This window comes from Macaca fascicularis, chromosome 5 (assembly GCF_037993035.2).
Source record: "Macaca fascicularis isolate 582-1 chromosome 5, T2T-MFA8v1.1".
Classification (NCBI taxonomy): Eukaryota; Metazoa; Chordata; class Mammalia; order Primates; family Cercopithecidae; genus Macaca; species Macaca fascicularis.
The window spans coordinates 41141232-41160359 of NC_088379.1; the positions used below are offsets into that span (position 1 = coordinate 41141232).

General features: G+C 42.1%; 1 long non-coding RNA gene across 1 annotated transcript in view; it reads left to right on the forward strand.

The window, feature by feature from the left end:
• Window positions 1–5293, forward strand: part of LOC135970906 (uncharacterized) — a 51500-nt gene extending 46207 nt beyond the window's left edge. The window contains exons 2-4 of the long non-coding RNA XR_010586800.1: window positions 3074–3208; window positions 3928–4086; window positions 4585–5293. This is a non-coding gene — a long non-coding RNA (uncharacterized lncRNA). The remainder of the gene's footprint in view (window positions 1–3073; window positions 3209–3927; window positions 4087–4584) is intronic.
• Window positions 5294–19128: the final 13835 nt, after the last annotated feature.

Here is a 19128-nt window from a genome sequence, read left to right on the forward strand (position 1 = left end):
CAGTGGTTTGTAGTTCTCCTTGAAGAGGTCCTTCACATCCCTTGTAAGTTGGATTCCTAGGTATTTTATTCTCTTTGAAGCAATTGTGAATGGGAGTTCATTAATGATTTGGTCTCTGTTTGTCTGTTATTGGTGTATAGGAATGCTTGTGATTTTTGCACATTGATTTTGTATCCTGAGACTTTGCTGAAGTTGCTTATCAGCTTGAGGAGATTTTGGGCTGAGATGATGGGGTTTTCTAAATAGACAATCATGTCATCTGCAAACAGGGACAATTTGACTTCTACTTTTCCTAATTGAATACCCTTTATTTCTTTCTCTTGCCTGATTGCCCTGGCCAGAACTTCCAGCACTACGTTGAATAGGAGTGGTGAGACAGGGCATCCGTGTCTTGTGCCAGTTTTTAAGGGGAATGCTTCCAGTTTTTGCCCTTTCAGTATGATATTGGCTGTGGGTTTGTCATAAATAGCTCTTATTATTTTGAGATACATTCCATCAACACCGAATTTATTGAGAGTTTTTAGCATGAAGGGCTGTTGTATTTTGTCAAAGGCCTTTTCAGCATCTATTGAGATAATCATGTGGTTTTTGTCTTTGGTTCTGTTTATATGCTGGATTACATTTATTGATTTGCATATGTTGAACCAGCCTTGCATCCCAGGGATGAAGCCCACTTGATCATGGTGGATAAGCTTTTTGATGTGCTGCTGGACTCGGTTTGTCAGTATTTTATTGAGGATTTTTGCATCGATGTTCATCAGCGATATTGGTCTAAAATTCTCTTTTTTTTGTTGTGTCTCTGCCAGGCTTTGTTATCAGGATGATGTTGGCCTCATAAAATGAGTCAGGGAGGATTCCCTCTTTTTCTATTGATTGGAATAATTTCAGAAGGAAAGGTACCAGCTCCTGCTTGTAGAGGAGAATTCAGCTGTAAATCCGTCTGGTCCTGGACTTTTTTTGGTTGGTAGGCTATTAATTATTGCCTCAATTTCAGAGCCTGCTATTGGTCTATTCAGGGATTCAACTTCTTCCTGGTTTAGTCTTGGGAGAGTGTATGTGTCCAGGAATTTATCCATTTCTTCTAGGTTTTCTAGTTTATTTGCCTAGAGGTGTTTATAGTATTCTCTGATGGTAGTTTGTATTTCTGTGGGGTTGGTGGTGATATGCCCTTTATCACTTTTTATTGCATCTATTTGATTCTTCTCTCTTTTCTTCTTTATTAGTCTTGCTGGCGGTCTATCCATTTTGTTGATCTTTTCAAAAAACCAGCTCGTGGATTCATTGATTTTTTGAAGGGTTTTTTGTGTCTCTATCTCCTTCAGTTCCTCTCTAATCTTAGTTATTTCTTGCCTTCTGCTAGCTTTTGCATATGTTTGCTCTTGCTTCTCTAGTTCTTTTAATTGTGATGTTAGGGTGTCCATTTTAGATCTTTCCTGCTTTCTCTTGTGGGCATTTAGTGCTATAAATTTCCCTCTACACACTGCTTTAAATGTGTCCCAGAGATTCTGGTATGTTGTATCTTTGTTCTCATTGGTTTCAAAGAACATCCTTATTTCTGCCTTCATTTCGACACTGGGGCCTGTTTTGGGGTGGGGGGGGGAGGAATCATATTAGAAGATATACCTAATGTAAATGACAAGTTAATGGGTGTAGCACACCAACATGGCACATGTGTACATATGTAACAAACCTGCACGTTGTGCACAGGTACCCTAGAACATAAAGTATATATATATTAAAAAATCTAACATATGTCAAGACTTCTAACAAAAAGTATAAAATAATAAACAACAGAAAAAAAAAGAAATAGGTAGCTGCAAGATTAAGTGCCCAAAGTATATATAAATGGATAGATCATGTAAATCTATGCAAATGTCTGAGCAAATTCCAGAAAAAGAAACAAGGCAGGACACTTAAAACCATTCCTGTTGCCTGTGAGCTGGCTTCTCCACCGGTGCAAGCACCCAATCTGTAGATCTGATGAGAGGTGACAATGTTCTAGAGGTATGTGCATTGTGCCAAGCCAGGGCTGTGAACACGAAGGTGGCAGAGGCAGAAAAACAAAACTGATCCTCCTTCATGGTCCTTCCTAGCACAAAGCCATACCAAGAAAAAAGAGAGGAAGTGAAGCCTAAGATATAACAGAGAGGTTTTCACCCATCTGGAGTCAAAGCTGCAGCCCAGAGACTGCTCTCTAAAGAACTGTCTGCTGGCCTGAGAGACCACCTGTCTCGGTGATGAGCAAATAAACAGCTCCACTCACTAGGATTTCACAATCTAAGAGCATCTCTGAGGATATCATATCAAAACACATAGGGAACCATTTATGAACAGCCAGCTGTTCAAAACAAAAATACGGGAGAAATTAAACAGAAGAAAGCTTCTAGATAAAGGAAAAATATTGAACTCAATTTATTCTAATTACATGCTCCTCCTTTGTAGAAACGCAAAGAAACATGGAGCATAATTTGGGCCACCTCTGCTTTGATGACTTTTTCCAAAAAAAGGTTTCCTCTTTCAGCCTGAAACTCCTGTAAGAGCAGTAGATATAAGTCATATTGGTTAGAGCCTTGGCTGCACATTTTCCGTGGAACATAAACATACATTGAAAGATTTGTTTTGTGGGGGTGCTTAGTGACCATGTAATCAGCTACATTTGATGTTCCTCTTCAGGGAAAATGATATAAACTCTCCCAAGGTCATGACTGATGTAATTTGGGGGAAACATGTCATCCATTTCTGAGGCACACCCACTTTCTTCTTAAATAATTAAAATATTTAATCCCAAATTTCTTTTCTGTCCCTATATGTGTCAACCAGAGCTGTGTGAGCAACAGAAATCCTTGAGTCACATAAACAATTTTTATTGTAAAATGCTATCAGAACTGTGTGTGTTTTAGTATAATCCATTTTCTGTCAGGCATTTGACTTAATGATATTTCCTCTTCTACTTATGTATTTCATTATCTGTTTTTGTGTCTTCAGAAACACAATAAACTATAATGAACATGAAAAGATTGGTACGCTTTTCAGAGCATGTTTCATTTTTCATCTTTAATGGATCTTTTTGTAGGGTTCTCACAACCAATTGAAAGAGAATAAAACATTCTCTTGCTTCATAACCAAATTACTGCTCACACTTCCAGCAACCTTTGGAAGGGGAATCCTGGCTATTGATGTCCCTGGAAAGAGAGTGGTAGAAGAAAAGGTAAGTACCTTTGCTTGAGAAAAGAGCGGACTCCCTCCGGCCACAGACATTCAATGGCCACACCCTCTAACTTCCTCTACTTCCTTCCTTCCGCCTTCCTTTCCTAGGCAGTCTGATGTTTTGGGTCAATTTTAAGTGCATTTGTGTTTTACATTAAAACACACAGTATTCACTGTTCCAACAGGCATTATTTTTGGGAATATAAAGCACAATTTCTTCTCTCCAATCCCTTAAAAATATTTTTTCTTCCCTCTTTTTAGAAATTTCCTGAGAGTAAAGAAAATGTAGTTATAGTCCCCTGGAATCTTGCTACTCAAGTTGTGGCCCTCAGACCAGCCACGTCAGTATCACCTGGGAGCTTGTTGGAAGTGCAGAATCTCAGGCTCCACCCCAGACATACTGAATCAGGATTTGTATTTTAACAAGATCCCCAGGTGATTCACTGGCACATTAGAGTTTAAAAAGCACTGAGTTGGGTCAAATTGAGTGGAATAAATGAAGCCAAATATAAAAGTTTAGATATGGAAAAACATTAATGCACAAAATGGCTTTGATCTTCTAAGAATGCAGTAAGAGAGGCTTACATAATTTAAATATTTCTTTCATCTGACCTTCTTTTCACATGTTTCCCAAGTGCATAAAAGTGTACGAGTGGAAATGTGCAATGTCCCAAGAGAACATTTATAAAACTCTGTCTGGCATTTTTTTTTCTGTATCAGAAATTGAAGACATGGAAGAAAGATGAAAACACTGACTACTAAATACCTATGTGTGGTTACTGAGTGTGGTATACTTGGACACCGAGCTCCCCCACCCATCAGATGTCACAAAGAGTCCTTTTTGTCTTGGATAATTTCAAAACAAACTGACCTCCCCAGGTAAGCCCCTTGTCACTTTCAGAAGAACCCCTTTTAATGTGTGCCCCACTAAGATTTTAAACTCAGAAACTCAAGACTTTATTAAGTCGCTACACTTTCAAGCTCAGTAGGACATTTTGACTTGGAAGGGAAATTACTTGGTAAAACAACTAACTATTCATTTGCCCAGGAATGGGAGCTTTCAGAGAATGTTGAATTTTCTAGTTTTAAAACTGAGACAGTCTCAGCATAACTGGGTTGATTGATCACCCTATTCTAACATCATTTATGACACCCAATTGGCCTAATGAAATTGGCACACAAAAACTAACTTGTGAAGGCAAACAACTTTCATAGAAATAATTTCATAGAAATAATTTACATTTGAGAGGCACAGAATCGAACAGATCATCCAAGAAGATTTCTTTAAATTGGCTGGAAGTGCACAGCTCTTGTTTCTGCATCAATAGATGTGTTCAGTTTCAACTAAGCAGTTCACTAACTGCATTGATTTTTAAGGCCAGGCTGAAGGTATTGAGAAAATATCCAGATGACACAGAAACTGGAATGTTCAGAGGCTGATGAACAAAGGGAGAATTTTGCTCCTGTTGCTCATTCCTGGGACACCTCTAGGTGGGAGTACACATCCCAGGGCTGGTGGTAGTTTAATCTTTCTTTGGCCACTTGATGTTCGAACCATTCTAGTGCAATTCTGTGCCTAAGGGCTCTTGAAATACTCTGGGAATACAAGTTCGTCCTCAAGGTCCAACAGCTGTCAGAGCAGATGGCTGGGGATTTGTTTACTGTGGTCCTAAGTATTACCCTTTAGCTCTAAGGCACTGGGAACAATTTGACAAATTTGATTAACTGAGAACAATATGATGCTTGCCTGGAAAGCTCACTCTACACTTTCACAGAGTTCCTTATGTTCTTTTCATGGTCTGAGGATACGAGATGATATTAGCTACCACCTCAGTCCAATGAAACTATCAGAGAAAACAAAAAAGTCACCCTTGGCTACCCCTTTTGTTTTACAACTGAATGTTTGTGATTCACATGTACAGCCAGCTGTTCTATGAGAGAGATGCTCAGAGCATACCTAGCCCTGCCTTTAAGAAAAAGAAATATGACTTCATGTTGCGTGGCACTCTATGGCTTATTTGTCAATTACAAAGTGTATCTGTTTTGTGAAACTAAAAATAAATAGTTAATCTGCTGGAAAATCTTATTCTACCTTCCCAACTTGCCTCTGTTTTTCCTCCTCTCAATTTCCAGTAGTTTCTTTGGTGAACACCCCATGGATGGCTTGCAGAGCATTTTGCGCTTTGAGATGGCGTGTGTATCCCTGGGTCTGTGAAAGGCCACTGCTGCAGGGTGGGGAGACAATAGTCGGCTCTGGGAAGTCTGTGGGAATTCCTGAGGGAGCTGCAAGTTACTATGAATAGCCTGGCATTCGAAGAAGATTTGCAGAGGAGTCTCCTGCTGTGCCCTCTAGCTCTCTACTTGATGGACACAAACCCAGGGCCTGAGAGGTTGGGAAGTGCTCTGGGAGGACTCCCATTAGGGGACAGGCTTTCTTGTGTCCAGATTCCACTTGGGTGACCCTGGGGAGAGAGACTGCTGGCTCTTTTCTGGAGCCACAATGCTCCATTTACAAGCTGCAATTAGTCGCAAGCAAAATTTGTGCATCCACTACTAACTGTCAGCTCAAGAGGTTGAAAGTTCAGTCCTGGGGAGGTCAGGACGTCTTCCAAGGGACTGATGACTCTGCTTACAACCTCCCCTCCTCCAGTACAGTGGGGATCCTTCTCTAGGGGAGAGAACCACATTCCAGAGTGGGATGCCTGCAAAGCTGAATGATCTATGCCAGACAGGCTCATGGTTCTGGGACTATTGGCATAGCAGGCAGATGTACCCGTTATTCAGTGACTTTTCTACAGCAGAATATTGACCTAATTTATAATAAATATAGCCATTTGAGAAGAGCAAGGCAAGAAATGCTCTAGTGCTGTTAGGATTTAGCTGCTATTTCAAAGTTCAGCCAGTTTTGCTTGCATATTCCATGTGGAATAAAAAAGCCAGAAAGGCCCAGAAAAAAAATGAACTGTTCTTTGCCAAATCAAAATGTGTAAATAGTTCTTCTGAGAGCATAACAAAGGGTCTATTTTGCCTTTAGACACCAGAGCCAGAAACAGGAAAAGGCTACAATTAACTAACTGAAGCACAATGTGAAGTTAATCAATAATGGAACGATTATGATGAAGATGCCATACATTAACTCTACCTAGACATGAGTCCTGCTTTCAGAGCATGAACATTCTTTCAAATTCCAGATACCACTTTTTTTCTTTGTGAGGCTGCATTGTAATTTTCCACTGTCTCCTCTATTCTCATTTGCAATCCTCTGAATCTCACTGTAAACTGTGACTAGATTCCTCCTTCCCCCATTTGTGGTGTGTGATGTTGGAATCCCTGAATTGCACTGCTCTTCTGAGAAATGGAGAAGACTTCCATTTGGAGAAAGGGCTGACAAGGATTGAATTCTTTATTTTATTTTATTTTTATTTATTTTTTGAGACGGAGTCTCTCTGTCACCCAGGCTGGAGTGCAGTGGCGATCTCTGCTCACTGCAACCTCTGCCTCCTGGGTTCAAGCAATTCTCCTGCCTCAGCTTCCCAAGTAGCTGGGACTACAGGTGCACGCCGCCATGCCCTGCTATTTTTTTGTATTTTAGTACTGATGGGGTTTCACTGTGTTTCCCAGGCTGGTTGCAAACTCCTGAGCTCAGGCAATCTGCCCGCCTCGGCCTCCCAAAGTGCTGGGATTACAGACGTGAGACATTGCATCCAGCCCTTTATTTCTTTAATGGGCACACAGCAGCCACTCATTATGTGATGTTGACTCCCTTAGATGAAAGTAAAATTAATCATGATATTTACACTGAGTAAATCATTCCAGACCTTCCCAAGTTTCTATTCAGGACACCAAACACCAAGAATGCGTCTAACCCAGAGAAAGGTCTTGAAGCTGGGCATGGTGGTACGCACCTGTAGTCCCAGTTACTGGGGAGGCTGAGGCTGGACACCTAAGTCCAGAGAGGTCAAAGCTACTGTGAGTATGATTGTGTCACTGCACTCCAGCCTGGGCAATAGTGCAAGATCCTGTCTCCAAAAAAGGAAAAGAAAACAGAAAAAAAAAATGTCTTGTAAATTTTCAATCAATATCAAAGCTGACTGCTTACCCAGCAAGCCCATCAGTAGAAGACAGAAGATGGGCCGGGTGGGAGGGAGACTGGGCTGGCCACTCCATCCCTGCCCCTCTTGCAGGAACCACACAGCATGAAGACAGGTGGCACGCTTTTAGACTTCTCTCCTAGGCTCCCATTTGGACCAAACTCACATTTCCAAAAGCAAGGCTTTCAATGACAGTGGATATCATGTGACAAAACCAGATACTTAGCCTCCCCCACCACAGTAGAACCTCTGCTTCTTCCCCTCCCCTTCTCCCTTGAAATCACTGAAATCCAGGCGATGTACACGGCTCCCAGTCAGAGGGAGTTGCTTGGGTCTCTCTTCCAGACAGTGTTCTAAGAAATGGTCTTTCCCCTCACCCTTCCTATCACCACCCACCCCTACCTACCACACCCCCTGCAACACCTCATCCGGAGTTAGCCACAAAAATAACTGTTCCATGGTGGGCAGAATATGATGCTGTGTGATGAATTAATAAGAAATCTCCCATCACCTGGTGGGTAATTTTTTTCTAATTAAGTTAATTGGATTTTTTTATATTATAAAAGGAGTGCATGTTCATTATTAAAAAATTGTAAAATACAAAAAAAAAAAGTAGAAAGTTGAGGGAAAAATAAGGCCTACAGGTGGGTAATTACAGCTCCAGAATTATTAGTCATTTTGACTGGGCACCTGGTAATCCATAAATTAGGTTTTTAGAGTCAACTCCAGTTCCACTTTCTAGTTCAACTACTTGTGTCTTCCCTAAGTCAATGCTGCAGTTATTTATCACAGTTTTCTTGGAGAAGGCAAAATCTTTTCTGTCTGAACTTCAGCCCCACTTAAAATTTTAATGCAAAACTGCATTCCTCAGAGTTACTGGAGACATAAATTCCTGGCACCCTTCCATTCCAGCCCCAGGGTTTCTCTCCCTCCAGGACTTCTCCAAGCCAGCTCCCTTGGCATCAGCTCTCATGGGAGGAAGAGAATTCTTACTTTTCCCCCACAATAGAACTTTTAAAAATTTCTCTGAAATATGCTGTTTGTATAGTCACATGTCTGAGTTTCTAGCAATTCATCTCTTTATTTCTCTCTCGGTGAAGCATGAATGTTTCTGCAAAAGAATGAAAGCAAAATACTGAAGCAAATATCAGGCAAGATTTTGGCTCATGTACAAAAGTCAAATATCCATCGACCTCAGATACCTGCAGCTCAGCAAGGAAGCCACAGATGATCAGCAAAATTCCTAAGCAGCAAAAGCAGCAGTACAAAAGCCAAAGTTCCGTCAGCCACACACTCTCTCACTTTGTCACTCTTCTTTGAACTCCATTCAAAAAAATAATAATATTAAGCGTTCTCAGTTCTCTTAGCTCTAAGGAACGGATTGCGACGTGACAATGGATTCTGGTGGGTGGGATGAAGGAAATAGAAAACTTTCAAAGATGGACACAGGAATTCAAAATATGTATGTGAGCCAGACGTGGTAGCTCATGTCTTGTAATCCCAACACTTTGGGAGGCCAAGGTGGGAGGATTAGAGTTTGAGATCATGAGTTTAAGACCAGCCTGGGCAACACGGCAAAACCCCATCTCTACAAAACATAAAAAATTAGCTGGGTGTGGTGGTGTGTGCCTGTAGTCCCAGCTACTCAGGAGGCTTAGGTGGAAAGATCGCTTGAACCTGGGAGACGGAGGTTGCAGTGAGCCAAGATGGCACCATTGTACTCCAGCCTGGGCCTGACCCTGTCTCAAAACAACAAGAAATGAAGTGGCTTAGCTGGGTGGTCCTGGCTCATGGTCTCTTATGAGGCTGAAGTCAAGATGTTTTCTGAAGGACAATATGCTATGTGAAATAAAACAGTTACAAGCAGACAAATACCAGCTGATTTCACTGATATGAGGTACCTAGAGTAGTCAAAACCATAGAGACAGAAATTAGAATGCTGGTTTCCAGGGACAGAGGGAAAGAGAGAATGGGGAGTCATTGTTCAATAGGTGCAGAGTTTCAGTATTACTACAAGAGAGGAGTCCTGGTGATGAATGGTGATGATGGCTGCACAACGTGATGAATGTATCCAATACCATTAAACCATATACTTTAAAATGGTCAAGACGGTACATTTTATGTTATGTGTACTTGACCACAATTTTTAAAATGGGAAAAAGAAAGAGATGTCATCTGAAAGCTTGACTGAAAGATCAACTTCCAAAATAGTTCATTGACGTGGCTGTTCACCATCAATGAAGATCTCTGTTTCTCTCTGGCTATTGGCAGGAGGCTCCAGTTCCTAAGCAGATGGGCTCTCCCTTGGCTGCTTGAAATTCCTCATGACGTGGCAGCTGGCTTTCCTTAGAGCAAGAGAACTGAGAGGGAGAGAGCCAGGAGAAGGCTATATTGCCCCCTGGATTTAATCTCCAAGCTCCCACACCATTGCTGTCCCCACTTCTCTTTGTGAGAAGCAAGCCACTAAGTCCAGCCCATTCTCAAGGGAAAGAGATTAAGTTAGGCTCTACCCTTTGAAGAGAAGAGCATCAAAACACTTGTGGACATATTTTTTAAATCTACCACACTCCCATACAATTTATTTTTCCCAATACAGAACCCAGAGAGATCATTTATGTCAACTCTCTGCTCAGTGGCTTCTCATCTGATGCGAGTATTAATAGAAACCGAATTCTCACCATGGGTCTCAGAGCCCTGCATGCCCTAGTGCCTCTACAACCTCTCTGACCTTACCTCCTACCCCTCTCCACTGCGGTCTCTCCAGCCTCCTCACTGCTACTACCTTCTGCCACCTCCTCAGGACTTTTGCATTTGTTGTTCTCTGCCTGGAATGCAGATTATCTCAGCTGTCCAAATGTCTCATTATCTCATCTCCTTTAGGTTTTCACTCAAATGTCACCATCTCATTGAAGTCATCCCTGACCACTCCAAATTTAAAATTGAAACTCTCCCACCTTACTTGTTGATATGGTTTGGCTGTGTCCCCACCCAAATCTCATCTTGAATTGTAGCTCCCATAATTCCCTTGTGTTGTGGGAGGGACCCAGTAGGAGATAATTGAATCATGGGGGTAATTTCCCCATACTGTTCTCATGGTAGTGAATAAGTCTCACGAGATCTAGTGGGTGTTTTTTTTTGTTTTTTTGTTTTTTTGTTTTTAAAGACAGAGTCTTGCTCTGTCACCCAGGCTGGAGTGCAGTGGTGCCATCTCAGCTCACTGCAACCTCGGCCTCCTGGGTTCAAGTGATTCACCTACCTCAGCCTCCCAAGTAGCTGGGATTACGGCATGTGCCACTACACCTGGCTAATTTTTGCATTTTTAGTACAGATGGGGTTTCACCATTTTGGCCAGGCTGGTCTTGAACGCCTGACCTTAGGTGATCCACCCTCCTTGACTTCCCAAAGTGCTGGGATTACAGCTATGAGCCACTGCACCCGGCCAATCTGATGGTTTTATAAGGGGAAACCCCTATAGCTTGTTTCTCATTCTCTTCTCTTGTCTGCCACCATGTGAGGCGTGCCTTTTACCTTCCACTGTGATTGTGCCCAGCCACTTGAAACTGTGAGTCCATTAAATCTCTTTTTCCTTATAAATTACCCAGTCTTCGGTATGTCTTTATCAGCAGGGTGAAAATGGACTAATACACTTATACTATCTAACTCCCTCCCCTACTTTCTTTTCCTCCATAGCACTAATTCTTTCTGTCATCCTATATATTTTACCTAGTTCTTTTCTTTTGTGTCTATCTCTTCCTCCTAGCACACCAGCTCCATATGGGTAAGCGTATTTGTTTTGTTCACTACTCTAAATCCAGTGTCCAAAACAGTGTCTAAGGCAAAAGAGGGACTCCATAAATATTTCCTGAATGTTGGTAGCCAGAGGTAGAAAACACCTGAAGAATCATGCTTCCAAAATGAGAGTCCCCTCTGGTCCTCAGAAGTTTATCTCAGTGGGATAACCAATAAGAATTAAGAGCTACTCCTCTAATTTGGACTGGGTAACCATATTTTTATGGGCAACAAGCACCTATCTGCCATCACTGCATCTTCTGCCAGGGCGAGTTGGATCAAGTGATGCACTGATAATGCAGAAAGCAAAAAACATATGCCAACTAAAGTTGAGAGTGCCCAGGTTGAATTCAGCAGGACTGACAATGAGCCACTTGGTAACGAGGACATCTGCCTTGTGGAGTGAAGCAGATTGAGTCCATGTAGGTTTTATTCTGGCTGTTGGGCAAGTTTAATGTCTCTCACAGTCTTGCCATCTTGAATGCAGGCAATAGAACCAGCCTCTGCAGTGCGATTTGCCCTCCAGCTGCCCTTCAGGGCTTAAGCTCTGGTCCTCACTGCACAACTTCACAAGTCTGAGACTTCAAAAGGAAGAGTTGAAAGAATAATCTGCAAGGCACTGGTGCTAATAAAAAGCAACTCAGAGCCTCGGTGTGGTGGCTCACACCTGTAATCCTAGCAGTTTGGGAGGCCGAGGGGGGCAGATCACTTGAGGTCAGGAGTTAGAAAACAGCCTGGCCAACATGGTGAAACCCGTCTCTACTAAAAATACAAAAATTAGCAAGACATGGTGATGGGCACCCGTGATCCCAGCTACTCGGGAGGCTGAGGCAGGATAATTGCTTGAACCTGGGAGGCAGAGGTTGTGGTGAGCCAAGATCATGCCACTGCACTCCAGCCTGGGTAACAGAGTGAGACCCTGTCTCAAAAAAAAAAAAAAAATTCAGCTCTGGCAATGCAGGCTAGCTGACCATGAGCATGACAGGAGGTAGCGTGTCCTCCACAAGCTACCTTATAGCCTGCCCAAAAAGAGTTGGGGGTGGATATGTATTGACCCTAATTACATAGACACAAATGGACCAAAAGTAGGACAATTTTTCTGCAACAGGTTGTAAGAGGCATCTTAGAAAGAGCACAGGTTTTCTGGCCAGAGAGACCATGGACGATAATCCTGAGCCTCTTAATAAGTATTTGACCTTGGGCTGAAATGAGACTCCATTTCTTTCTCTGCAAAGTCACAGAGGTAATACCTAATTAACTGGGCTGTTATATTTGAAATGTTATTGTTAGTTATTTTCAAGTTATTGATACCAACTAAAGTAGACCCTAATGATTGTTGTGAGGATTAAATGAAATGCCATGTTATAAAAGGCCTGGAACAGAGTCAGCTCTCAGCAAACGTTACTTCACTTTCTTTCTCCTACAAAGCCTATGCTCCTCTGCAGTGTTCTAGGGTGGACAACAGTCCTGCATTGCCCAGAACTGAGGAGTTTCCTGGGACAACGGACTCTCAGTGCTAAAACTGGAATAGTCTGGGCAAACCAGCATGCTTGATAGTTCTAGTGCCACTTCATTTCCTGTTAAAGCTCAGAGAAGACAACTGCCAACATGTTTTCTTTTTTCTGATTCGGATTCATTGAAAGAAACAGAATCTTTTCTTGTTCCACCAAAACCTAAACAAGACAGCCTGGACCAAGGATTCTTAACCTTTTGGAGGCCAGTGATCTCCTTCAGAATCTCATGAAAGCAATAATAGTTAGAGCTGATATTTATTGAGTTGTGTGTATGTCAGGCACTCTTCTACTGTTCTTGTACCCATCTTACACATGAAAAAAAAAGAGGCATGGAGAAAGTGACAGACACAGTGGAGGAGTCAGGATTCAGGTTCAGTCTGGCCCTAGAGACCACCCCTTGACCCACAGCAGCCTGCCATTCTTTACATAGTCTTTCCAGAAATAAACACACCAAAGGCAGGCACAAAATTGGCATATAGTTTCAGAGGACGGAGAGACCCTATCATGGGTCCTGGATTGGGAACTGTAATCCATGCTGTATCTTTTATGAAAAGTTCTCCCTCAAAAAATAATAAAATAGCCAGCATGGTGGCTCAGACCTGTAATCCTAGCACTTTGGGAGGTCAAGGAGGGCAGATCCCTTGAGGCCAAGAGTTCGGGACTAACCTGGCTGACATAGTGAAACCCCATCTCTACTAAAGATACAAAAATTAGCGAGACGTGCCTGTAATCCCAGCTACTTGGGAGGCTGAGGCAGGAGAATCACTTGAATCCAGGAGACAGAGGTTGCAGTGAGCCAAGATCACGCTGCTGGACTCCAGCCTGGGTGACAGAGTGAGACTCCATCTCAAAAACAGTAATAATAGTGAAATAAATATCATTGCCTGCATCATCTTTGCTCAAGCCTCTCTGAGAAGGGAATGGATTTTTTTCAAACAAATGCGAGTGACTGTGGGATTTTTGAAGAGCAGTTCATTGTTGCAACGTTCAACACCGTAATTTCATTCCTGAAACGTACACATTTCACTAGAATGGTGAATTAGATGTTTGTAGTTAAAGAGAGGAGATACTTTCATAGAAATACTTCCATAGAAAGTTATTTCATTTGTATATTTTTTATTCCACTTCTAGAAGGGAAATAACAAAAACAGATTGATAGCAACATTTATTTTTATTTTTATTTTTATTTTTTATTTTTTTTTGAGACGGAGTCTCACTCTGCCGCCCAGGCTGGGGTACAGTGGCCGGATCTCAACTCACTGCAAGCTCCGCCTCCCGGGTTCACGTCATTCTCCTGCCTCAGCCTCCCGAGTAGCTGGGACTACAGGCGCCCACCACCTCGCCCGGCTAGTTTTTTGTAATTTTTAGTAGAGACGGGGTTTCACCGTGTTAGCCAGGATGGTCTCGATCTCCTGACCTCGTGATCCGCCCGTCTCGGCCTCCCAAAGTGCTGGGATTATAGGCTTGAGCCACCGCGCCCGGCCGCAACATTTATTTTTAAAAGCAACTTCTGGGACCTTTTCTGGGGTTGTTGCAAATTGACCCCAAATACCTGCACCTGCCTACTGTTTCAGAGCACTTGCTAAGTGACCAGATACAAATTACTTAACACTTCTGGGCCTCAGTTTTTCCTAACAGATTAATTGGACTAGATTTACTCTGAGGTTTCTTTCAAATCTAAAAATTCTATAATTATCTGACTCCATGTGAGGAACCATAACCCTGAGACACAACAGGTTTATTAAATCAGAAAAAAAGGCTTCTATTATGCCCACCAGGATACTTCCTACAGTCAAAATTTTTTTGAACTAGTACGTTTAGAAGATTGCAATAGTAAAATTGTTAAATATACTTTTAAATGGATTTAAAGTTGTTAGTATTTTTATTTTTAATGTTTATTTATTTATTTATTTATTGAGACAGAGTCTTGCTCTGTCTCCCAGGCTAGAGTGGGATTACAGGCACGTGCCACAACAAAGGTGTTAATATTTTTAATGGGCCATGTGTTTGCTGTACTATTTGAGAACATTCAATATTGCCTTCTAAGACAAACCGATAAAGTTGAATGAAACTCTTAAATGTTTAAAATAGTGAGTAAGCAAGTAGTTTGGAAGACATGAAAAGAATTTATAAGCTATGTTATCTGTAGATGGTAAGTTAGTAACCTGTAGAGCAGATAGAAAGGAAGCATGGAATATATGATAAAGTGGATGGAACAAGTGAGCATGATATTTACAGGTAGAAAGGGATGGAAGGAGCAAGTCATTAGGAAGGACCATGCCACCAGGCCGACAGCTACATTATCTGTAAATCAGTTACTCATTGAGATGCCTCATTCTGGCTCCACATTTGCTCTGTTCCAGAGATGCAGGCAAAACCCAGAGCTGCTCAGCTGGCTGACCGGAGAGCAATGCATATGGCCAGGTGCATCTGTTCCCTGTGTCTCCCTAGAAGACACAGTTCAGTGTTTGTGTTAGCTCCAGGAACCTTCTGAGAGCTGAGCTCCCTTTTTTAACCTCAATTCTGGTCACTGTAACCACACCAATAGTGGAGAAAGCTGACATAGAGATGAGAGAAAGAGACAGAGAAAGGGGAAGGTGATGGATGGAAGAGGGCAGAACAGATGAGCACTGCTTAACGCAAGACTCAAGTGTGGTCCTTCCCCTTCGTTTGTATCTTATCCAAAATATGTAAACTTGCCCACCTTTTTCTCTGTGTCTTTTAAATTGATTTAATCAACTGTGTGGACTTGAGCACGCTGCTGCGAAAGTTCGTGTTTCACAACCTCTGTGACAGTTTGTCTAGCAGCAGACTTGAAAGTTTACCATTGCATTAAAATATTTTCCCACCTGACGATATCTTGTCTGATCGCCACACCCATTTTGTTGTTGCACTGGGCTAGAGCAGATCATGGGAGGGCCCAGCTCTGTGGTACTAAAATGACAACATGGGACTGTGCTGTTGATTTTTCCAAGAACTACCCTCTACCTGAAGAAGACTAAAATAAGACTAAAAGGGGAAGAAAATAACAATAAGAGCTCTGAGACAGGTGAGAAGAAATATGATCAAAATTGAAGTACCAGTCCCTAAGTCACTGTCCTTCCCAGTTCCCATTCTTAGGGCTTTGATTGTGCCAGGATGGATACTGACTTTAAGAGACTGCCTTTCAGTGTCTGGAAGTTGTCTCCTATGCCACACTATGCCATACTGAGCTCACCATCCTAAGAGCTGTGAGACCATTCAGTTCACATTTGGGAAGATGACTTGGTTACCAAAAAAAATTAATAGAAAAATAAATAATTCTGACATCAATTTTCTGTTTAAACTTGATAAGGCTGTGTCTTTCCTTCCTGCTTTTATCATCCTCATACAAGCAAGAAGCCCTTGGTGAGCTCAGAGGGCTGTTGTCTGCTTGCCTAGAACTAAAAATAGACTTCCCGATGACTTCCAGCCAGCCTTGTCTCTCCCTCTAAGAGCCTTTTCTGCAAACAAAAGCAAAACTCCCCAGTACACTGGGATCATGCTTGCCTCCTACCAGCTTGACCCTGGTGAGGAGACTGGTCTCAGTAAGCCTACAGAGACATGGAGACTACAGAAAAACTCATTCCCAAAATGCAGCAACAGCATCTACCTTCTGTGCGGAGGCTTCAGAATGCAGTGGGTGCTAAGTAGGAACTATCCAAGGAGGTAGCTGGGGAGTTACGGACAGGGAGGACCCATGCGGTTGGCAGTAAGGAAAGGACAAGGGAACTACATTTACTCCTGATACTTGAATTCCAGCCATGAAGGTTAAGGCCATGTCTACTCACTTATCTCATGCCTCTACCTCCTCCTGGGCCAATTAGTCTAGAGCAGTGGTGTCCAGTGGAACTTTCTGCAATGATGAAAATGTACTAGATTTGCACTGTCCAATACGTTAGTCACCAGTCACGTGTCATTGCCAAACAGTTTAAATGTGGCTAGCACAACTGAATTTTTAATTTTATTTCATTTTAATTAACTTAAATTTAAGCACCCACATATGGCTAGTGTTACCATATTGGACAGTGCAGATCAAGAGCAAAAGATGGTCTTTGGAGTTAGACAAACCTGGATTTGAATCCTGGCTTTGTTGCTCACTAGCTGTTTGACCTTCGACAAGTCATTCAATCTCTAGAAGCCTCCGTTTCCCCTTATATGAAATCAAACTTACGACACCTCCTTCAACAGATTGTTGTGAGGATTATATAAGCTAATACATGGAAAACACTTGGCACTTTGCTGCTCAATACACACAGCTTCCTCCTGATCAAACTTGAATTAAATATTAAGACATTTGGCAATGTCTGGAAACACCCTGAGTTGCTACAAATGGGCAAGTGCTACCAGTACCAAGTAGGTAGAGATCAAGGATTTTGCTAAACATCCTACAATGCACATGACTACTTCCCCACCCCATCCCCAAATAGCGAATTATCCTCCCCAAATGTCAACGGGGCCTAGGTTAAGAAACTTTTATGTACACACACCTTAAGAATTAGACTATGAATTAAAGATCTCACCTCATCATTCCCTTGAGCCTTCCTTCCATTCCCCAAGAACCTCTCTCCACCTTTTACCAACCATCCTCCAAACTTCTACCTATATCAAAAACCCCAAACATGGTAAATTTTCTAAAGAATATATAGACAGCCATGTTTATAGAGGCAAAATTCACTTCAGCAAATACAGTCAAAGTCAAGAATTGCCCCTACCTCCACATTTGCTGACCTCTCTGCCTGGAGCACTCCTCCCCTGGATATTTTCATGGATTGCTTCTTCATTCCCTTAACACTTATGAACTTTATCTCTTCAAACATGGTTTCCCAAAGAGGCTTTCTCTGGCTATCTTCTCAAAAATAGCACCCTATCCCCATCCCACCATTGTCTACCCTCATCCTGCCATTGAAACACCTGACACCACACTCCATGCTGATTTGCTTAGAATGGAACATCCTCAGAGCATGGATTTTGTCTTCTCCAGTGTATCCCTAGGGCCCAGCACTGTGCGTAGCACATAGTCAAAGCCCAGGAAAAAGTTGTCAAAGGAGTAAAAAAAATATGTCTAAACCCAGGTCTAATGGCTCCCATATTTCAGGTGGCATTCAATGCAATAATTTCCTCAAGTGTAAAAAAATATGTTTAAGTTGCTTGGAGTTCTCAATAATAGGAGCTGATCTTGTCAGAGAGTAGCATGGGGCATGTACCTGGATTTGGGGAAAATGAGCAAATAAAAAACCATGACTACTGCGGCAAAATGGGAATTTTCCTCTTGTTCCTTTTTTTGTTTTGCTTTGAAGCACAAAATGTTCTCTTACATTTATTTCTTCTAACAACCCAATTTTACAGAACTGTACAAAAAAGTTTAGACAATTTCATCAAAATTGGTTTTTAAATAATACAATGTACTTTCAAAACTAATCATTTTACAGTCTGCTTCCACCGTTGGGAGAAACTCTGCCAAATAAATGGGATCTCCTTCCAGTAGGGAATTGCTCACTGGAGAGAGAGGCCATGTTATTCCCTTTGGGCTCCCATGGGCAGCCCAGGGACTGGCTCACGGCAGGAGTTTGGCCAGCACATCGTTCTGCCCTTCCTACTACTGTTTCCCCTTCACCTGTGAAACAAGCAGCCCAGTCCTGGGAGACCTCCTTCCAGGCCACATGATCCCTGAGAAAGCATTTGCTGAGACACTGTAAAGCTTGGTCCTGGGCTCCACTTTGCTGCACCCTCCTATCCATCTGGAAACCAGGGCTGTTGGTCACTTGCCCCTTACATCCTTGGCTCTTCCAGAGGCTTCATTCAAACGGGCCCGCCTCTTGCCTGGATCATGCCTTCTGTTATGTTGCTGCTGCTGCCATTTCCTGCCAACGAGGCATGATTTAGACTTCCCTCGAGGCCTTGTTTGACTATTTTTTCTGCCCTACCTGGCTCTGCCATGATATCCCAACAGCACTGGCTGAGGGAAAGTTGACTAAAATTCAACATCTCTTTTTACTACCGAGGCAACGATCAGTCTATATGCAAAGCTCTCTCTGCAGAACTCTTGGTTTTTGTACCATTCTGTTATTCCCAACATGAACTTCTTTCGTTAGACACATCGACATCATAGTTGTGTTTACTCTCTGGATAACCTCAATGTCATTTCAAGGTCACTTAGTTGGTCACAATTATTGGACTGATTGCTTAGTTTTCTACCTACACAAGGTAGAAATCCCTACTGTATCTAACTCTGAAGATAAGAGCATGTCTTTTTTCTAGCTGGAAATTGTACTCATATTATTCTTTATATTGTTAAGGTGCTTTGTGTTTTTGAAAGATGTTTCTTATACTGATCTCAATAATAACACAGAAAAAGATGGTAAGATTTTCAAGAGCAGGAACCAATCTCTAGCTTATTCATTACAGAGTAGGTATCTCAAGTATGTTTCCTAAATGGTGTGTTACATTTGCATTTCCTTGGATTCATCCTGGATAAGACGCCAGGAGACCTGATTTCTGATGCTGGT